This window comes from Notolepis coatsorum, assembly GCF_963971535.1.
Source record: "Notolepis coatsorum genome assembly, chromosome: 6".
Lineage (NCBI taxonomy): Eukaryota > Metazoa > Chordata > Actinopteri > Aulopiformes > Paralepididae > Notolepis > Notolepis coatsorum.
This window is the reverse complement of record NC_140170.1, coordinates 145874949-145882515: the sequence shown is the minus strand read 5'-3', so window position 1 is coordinate 145882515 and position 7567 is coordinate 145874949. Positions and strand designations below refer to the sequence as shown.

At 43.8% G+C, this 7567-nt stretch overlaps 1 long non-coding RNA gene across 1 annotated transcript in view; it reads left to right on the top strand.

The window, feature by feature from the left end:
• The window catches only part of LOC311230990, a 109337-nt gene extending 108931 nt beyond the window's left edge, over positions 1-406 (top strand). The window contains exon 4 of the long non-coding RNA XR_014619845.1: positions 336-406. This is a non-coding gene — a long non-coding RNA (uncharacterized lncRNA). The remainder of the gene's footprint in view (positions 1-335) is intronic.
• The last annotated feature ends 7161 nt before the right edge of the window (positions 407-7567 follow it).

Sequence of the window (7567 nt, the reverse complement as noted above, 5' to 3'; positions counted from 1 at the left end):
AACAACAACATCTCAGAGCTGAGGATGATTGATTTCCTCCTTCTCAGTTCTCTGAAAACGTATGATACTGTTTGTATACTTTCGTTTTTATTATAATTTTTTTCCCCCTCTCTTTTTGATCAATTATGATCGATAGCTATAACGACAGACAGGTGGGGTGGGTTCTAATTTATCAAAAAAAGAAAATAATTATGATCAATAGCTATAACGACAGACATACCGATATACAGTACAGTATATATTTTTTCTTCCTCTATGCGATGACAAGTGCCTGGGTCTGTGTGGTAGTAATTATTTATCACAAGAGCTAACTCCCTTCTCTGTTGCCTCTGCAGGGCGAGCGGGCTGAAGTGACGCTGCTGGAGACTGAAGATTGCTTTAAATAAGCAAGTCCTCGTTGGAAGGTAAACATGCAGTCATTCATTAGGGCTCCGGTCTGTGCATGAAGGGGGAACGCTGTATTGAGTTGGCTTAATAATTAACAGAATGTACTCTGGTTGCCTTGTTTGTCTATTGTGTGTGAGAGAGAGAGAGAGAGAGAGAGAGAGAGAGAGAGAGAGAGAGAGAGAGAGAACATCTAGAGCACAGGTGCGGTCTGTCAATGACCTGAAACGCTCCTGATTTTCAGAATAACATGGTGAGTTTGTACCTAGAGGGGATTGCTTTGCCCCGAAGGACCGCATTACATTTGGGAAGAGGTCACTGTGGTGTGGTGTGATTACCAGCTGGCTCTGTATTCTGTAACTGTATTACTACTTGAAGGAAATGATGACGTTGAGCTTGATGTTGGAACTGTTTGAAATCTATATCTGTCCTTCGTGGCATCCAATCTAACCCAACGTTTGTGGAATTTTGATATCTAGACTTTTTTTTTAAACAAACTGGAAATATGATAATAATCTCGACGAGCCTACTGGAGCAGACATTCTCGCTTTGACCTCTGAAAGGTTGTCCAGATTCGACACCCTTTATCGATGGCATCTCAAGCGCTTCTGTTGATCTCCGTGTGCAGCGCCCCTCACACCCCTCTCCCTATCTGAAAGTTGTGGGGCCCCAGGATGTGAGCTGCCAGGCCGGAGCGATCCATTGGGGCGCGGTGGGGGGGGGTGGGGGGGGGTGTTAACACGTCGGGAGCTTGTGGCTTCAGAGGAGCAGTGTGTCTGGGTTCTGTCTCATACAGCCTGGTGGACAGTGATGGGCTTTACCACCTCTCTCTCTCTCTCTCTCTCTCTCTCTCTCTCTCTCTCTCTCTCTCTCCCTCCTCTCTCTCTCTCTCTCTCTCTCTCTCTCTCTCTCTCTCTCTCTCCCTCTCTCTCTCTCTCTCTCTCTCGTCTCTATATCTCTCTCTATATCTCTCTCTCTCCCCTCTCTCTCTCTCTCTCTCTCTCTATCCCCCCCTCTCTCTCTCTTCTCTCTATCTCTCCCTCTCTCTCTCCCTGCTCTCTTTTTCTCTCTGTCTCTCCTTCTCACTCGTGTGCTCTCTCCCTCTAACTCTCTCTCCCCCCTTTCTCTCTCTATCTTTCTCTCTCTCTCTAACTCTCTCCCCCTTTTTCTCACACACCACACACATAATCACATTTCTCTGTCTCATTCATTCATTCACTCACTCACTCACTCACTCTCACACACACCACACACACACACACACACACACACACACACACACACACACACACACACCACACACACACACACACACACACACACACACACACACACACATTCTTTATCTCTTCTCTCTCTTTCTCTCCCCGTCTCTCCTTCTCTCTCTATCTCTCTCTCAGACACACTCACTCCATATTCCCTTTAATAGCCTGTAGTGACTTGTAGGTAGATAGGCAGACTCCCTGCGAGAGACACTGTGACAAACAAACACGTCTTCTGCTGTGTGTGACTAGAATCCTCTCCAGCAGAATGCTGTGTTTCTGTTTGTGGCCATTGAGAGACAACACCGATTTGTTTTGAAGGACAAAGAGTTCAGTTGCTTCTCTGTGTGGTTGAAAGAGAGGGCGCAAGCACCAATAACTGCCATCGTTAGTACAATAACTGCCATCGTTAGTGTGGGCTGCAGGATTTGAATGGGAGTGGAAGTATGGGAAGCTGACATAATTTCTGGGGCAAGTTGCCATTTGTAGAAGATCACCCTGTTAAAGGGGCACACCAACATTATAGGAAACACGATTACCGTCTTCTCCAGAGTCAGACAAGAAGATAGATACCAATTTCCTCTCTGTACGTAGAAAGTTATCCTGCTGCAAGCTAGCCTAGCTTAGCACAAATGAATGGAAGCGGATACGGACCACTAGACTAGCTTAAAACTCCATATCCACTTCCATTAATTTGTGCTAAGCTAGACTTGCTTGCAGCTGAATGCAGATAGAGGAAATTGGTATCAATCTTCTTGTCTTACTCTGGAGAAGTAAGTGCATTTCCTCTAATTTTAACTGTGTGTGTTGACATGCAGATTCTAGGGTTAAAAGCAGCCACAACAGGGTCCCATCTTGCTAGCGTATAGATCTGGGCTGCAGAAAATGCCAGTGCTTGATGTGTGATAGCGTGTTGCAAGTTTGAGCAAATGTACATAAGGATGGTGTTTTCTGAGCTACAGATATACTGTATGCTAGCAGTAGCAAGCTAGGATGCCGTTGCGTCCAGGTTAAGAGATGTTAGAAACCTCCACCCCTCTTTTCTTCCATCTTCCTCTGTTTTTATATATTTAGCTGTTTTTCTTTTGCAATTTCTCAATGCGACTGGTATCCGTAACTTACCACCCTCTTCCGGAAAGCCCTATTCTTCCTTATCGCGCCGGTATACTAAGCAGCTTGTGACTTCTCTCTGTATTAAACCGACCAAAAATAAGAAGTGGGAACGGAGACATGTTTTCATTCTTTAGTTGCTCTACTGAACTTTTGATACAAAGACAAACACCATATAACGAGTAAATATGAGTTTTTAATTATATCTCCTGTATTTTCTGTCTATGAAAGATTGACAGGGTAAAAAATCCTCCAAATAATCGTATTTTCCATCCAAGGATCAAACTCTTCGAGAACGTACGTGAATATAACCCACTAGGTATGGTCATAATAGATCAGCCACTGGGGCTTTATTTCAACCAATCACCTCTACAAAATCACAGATTGGGGCTTTAATTCAACCAATCACCTCCACATTTGTAAAACAGACACAAGGGGGAAGAAGGAAAGAGAGGGGGAAAAGATACGTTTTTTTTCTGGAGTGCATTCTCCACATAGTCCAACACGCCCACCACCAGGACCACAGCTGCCTGCTCCAGATGCATGATCAGCGCTGGAATCTTCCAAACCATTGTGTAATTAATGTTAATGTGGCAAAATCTGCCTAATTATTGACACAACTTTCCAATGCAATTTTCGATTGCATCACTAATGCAAAATATCCCTGTGGCAGTTTATAGGATTAGGGGGCTTTCACACTAGCCATTCGGGGTCGAATCAGAGCGCGATCGCACCAAAATAGGGTGTGATGATTCGCTCCAAACCTGGACCGCTGGAATAGGTGGTCTCGGGCGCGACCGACCAGTCGGCCGTGATCGACCAGTAGATCGCAGGCTGATTTTCAAGTAGACCGCAAGATTATTTTTATATAACATCGAGTATGTTGTCACGTCGCGGCTGAGATGAGGCTTGCTTTAGCGCAGAGCTTTCCTCTCATTTCATTAGACACAGACCAGCGCGGACCTTCAATGACATGCAATTGTAATTTCATTAGACACAGACCAGCACGGACCTTCAATGACATGCAATATAATTGATGCGAGCAATGGGCTAACGTTAGCTGCTAACTAAGTTATCCCATAACTAGGCTAAGCTAACTAGCGTTAGCCGCTAACCCTGGAAACGCTCAAAGCGGACTCCACGACACCAGTTCCATTTGTGAGGAAAGGGGGTGGGTTATATTGACAAGGCTTGACAACAGAGGTTCAAAGATAACTTCATATTTATTGGTTATTCGTTTCTTTATATTGGCCAACCTGTTTCCATCACCGTGTGTTCAACTGTTCATGTGTTGACGTTCGAGTGTGACATCATCGCCTACGGCAGCTTACACGCTCAAAACGCAAACCTAAAACAAAACCCGGAGCGAACCAAGACTGCAGTGTGTACACAAACCAGAGGGGGGAGAGGGAGGGGGGGAGTTCGCACTCAAGGACGGAGTGAGGACGGAGCGGAGCACCCGTTCCTAATGAGAAAGCCCCCTGAGTAAGCTTCAGTATTTAAAGCTGTTCTAAAGTGCAATGGAGTTGAATACAGGAGTGCGCTGTGCCTCTGATGTTGTGTGTATGTGTATGTGTATGTACAGTATGTATGTGTGTGTGTCCTTGTTTTTACTATCTTTATGGGGGCCAAAATAATATATAATATAATAAATGATCATTTTCTATCTTTGTGGGGACTTTGTGGCCGGTCCCCACAAGGACAAGAGGCTTTTTTATGATAATGGGTTATGGTTATGGTTAAGGTTAAGGTTAGTGGAAGGGGTTAGGGAATTCATGTAACGTCACGGTGACCAAATGCGTCCACATTTTTATAGGATTCTATCACATTTTCATAACAATAGCGAATATAACTTACCCTGCACCGTTTTCATTGAGGTTTCTTACAAATTAACGATGTTTTATTTGTCCTTTATATGCGGATACCATTAAAATCTTAAATTGTACCATTATGTTCCCCTTTAGACAACAAACATAATGCTAATGATGCACTTTAGTGACCATTCTCGGTCACTATATTCAGGTCGCATTAATAGTTTAACGCTGTTCAGATCACGTTTTCCTAATCCGGTGCTGACCTGTGAACTAGGTGATAAATGTCTTGGGATTTGTAGTCATTTTGTAGTCATAACATTTTCACCTTTTAAACCAATGCTGCCATCTACTGACAACAGAAAGTGTTGTGTAAGTTGATTAGGAGAGGCTACCCGTACTTGTAAACACCGTCGCCCAAAACACATTCTAGAGATTCCCACTTTTTACTGGTACATACGTTCATATCTAATAGTCTTTAGATGAAATATAGATGAATACTCATGAAATTTGATAAAATAAGTATAATTTCACTTCACTTAGCTGTCGACATGAAATTCCCAAACGCTGACAGTAAAAAAAGCCTGGATGTCGCGCAAAATGGGGCGTGACCGAATTTGGTCTACAGACAAAGAGACAGTGACCGAGATTGGTCTATGTTCCGTTAAGTCAATGAAATGTCCCCAGAAGTGATGAAAACATGGCTGTATGTGCATGTGTGTATGTTATGTGTATGTACGTGTGAGCCTATGTACATACTGTACGTATGTATGTAAGTGTGTGTGTGTGTACGTGCAGGTTTGTGTACTAGTATACATATAATACATGCACGCTCCTCTTCCTTTTAATTGTTTAGGGATTAGGGATTAAAGCAGGCCGACAAAAGGGCTTGGTTTCACTAGGGATGGATCCTGGCCAGATTGTACCAATTATCATCACGGCTAACTCAGCCTGCTGGTTACAGCCTCCCTTTGATCAAGTAAAGCTGCATCTGAGTCGGCTTTTTGGCCAATGATTTGGCAAATGGCCGACGTGCCGACACTCAGCCTTACAGAGGAGCGGCCGCAGCCTGGAGGAAGCTTTTTCAGAAGCAGAGGAGCGGCCGCCGCCTGGAGGACGCTTTTTCAGAAGCAGAGGAGTGGCCGCCGCCTGGAGGAAGCTTTTTCAGAAGCAGAGGAGCGGCCACCGCCTGGAGGAAGCTTCAGAAGCAGAGGAGCGGCCGCCGCCTGGAGGAAGCTTTTTCAGAAGCCCCCAAAATGTGTTGCTCTTGTTTCTATACTGAGCTCTGAATGCTCTCATCTCTCATGTGAATTTCATGAATCCGTATAACAGAGAGAGAAGAACATATCATACAAACAGTCGCTTGCTTGTCTTTCCTCTCTCTCTCTCTCTCTCTCTCTCTCTCTCTCTCTCTCTCTCTCTCTCTCTCTCTCTCTCTCTCTCTCTCTCTCTCCGTGGTGTAAAATTTGAGAATGGCTCTGACGATGACACAGTGAGATAGCTTCAGTTCAGCCGTTCACATTTCTTTGTTTAATCTGCTTTTCTTTTATGGATGTATTAATAGTAAACAAGTGGATTCACGGGTTGTACCCAAAGGAAGGTTGCGCGTAGATTTATGCTGGGAATGAAAAATCTCTCCTATAATAGTTCCCTTCAGTGCGTTTATTGCTTACTTTAAAAAAGTAATTTCTTTATATCAGCATCAAGCTGAAAATTGCCATGTATTAGTATTAGGCTCGGTAAGCTTCTAATTCTGTGGCATATTTACAGCCAACTGTGTTTCCATGCATTTATAACGCTTTGATTCTTAAGAGTCCATTTAATTGCTTTTGCCTTAGCTTGGGAGCATAATAAACAACTGGCTGCTGCTAAAGTGCCACATGGGGGAGATTGCTAGCAAGAAAAGTTAAACGTTTCTGTCACTTGCAGTTTTGCTACTGTGTTTGTCATGCTCTGTAAGTACCGTAATCTACTCTCCGAGCTCGCAGCGCTGTAGTTAAAAGAACAATGACAGGTAGAATCGCTCTGAGGCAGCGTAAAGATGAAACATTATCGTCCGTACAGAGACGTTAAAGGGATAATCCACCCTAAAACAGAGCTTACATTGTTGCTGTTCCAATGATCTAGTCAATATCTATAAACATAGACCACTGTCTCCCTGAACTAGAAATGTGTGATGTCATCAAGCAACACTTTTTTTGGGAATCGGTTTATTGACATTGAATTAGTCACCAAAATGTGTAGGCTCAAATACTTGAGCTATTACATCCAAATATTTTTACTTTAAACGTAGGGCTTACAGCTCTGAATCATAAAACGTACCCATGTCTCAGTGGTACCGTCATAGTGTCCTAGGAGTTGTTCCATTATTCACTACCGAGTGGCTCCGCGGATTTGCCTCTTGATGACAGCATCGCTAAATAGTTTCCCCCTCTGGTGTTCAGCTCAAGGAGAGACTTGTTCATTATTCGCAAATTGTAAATGGCGTTGTAAAATGTGATAGAAATAACATATGTGAATTCTATTTTAGGGTGGAATTATTTCTCTTTTAGAATGAAGGCCCGGGGTGGAAATGCAACAGCGTGGCTCTTATTTGTTCCTGTTGATTTAGATGGGAGGATGTGACGGAGTCACCTAAACACTCTCACCTGCCCCCTCATGTGCCGTCTCTATCTGATGCCACGCTCCCACGGTAGCATCTGCCACTATCGCCACGTGCTCCGGTGGCCTGGTGCTCCTATAGGCTGAACAGGTTGCACAGGTAAACGTATGCCTTATATTCTGAATACAGTGTGTCACACGCAGAATAGAGCAACATAATGACCCCCCCCCTTTTTGCATTCCTCATGCTTTCATGTGAATTATCTTCTCTTGCAAAGTAAAGAAATCAAAAAGGTTTTGTGCTGATAGTGTTATCTCAGATGTGTTATCTTGAAGCTACTTAAAATACCCTTTTTTGTGTGTGGGGGGGGGGGGGGGGGTTGGCAAGTTTCAATAAAT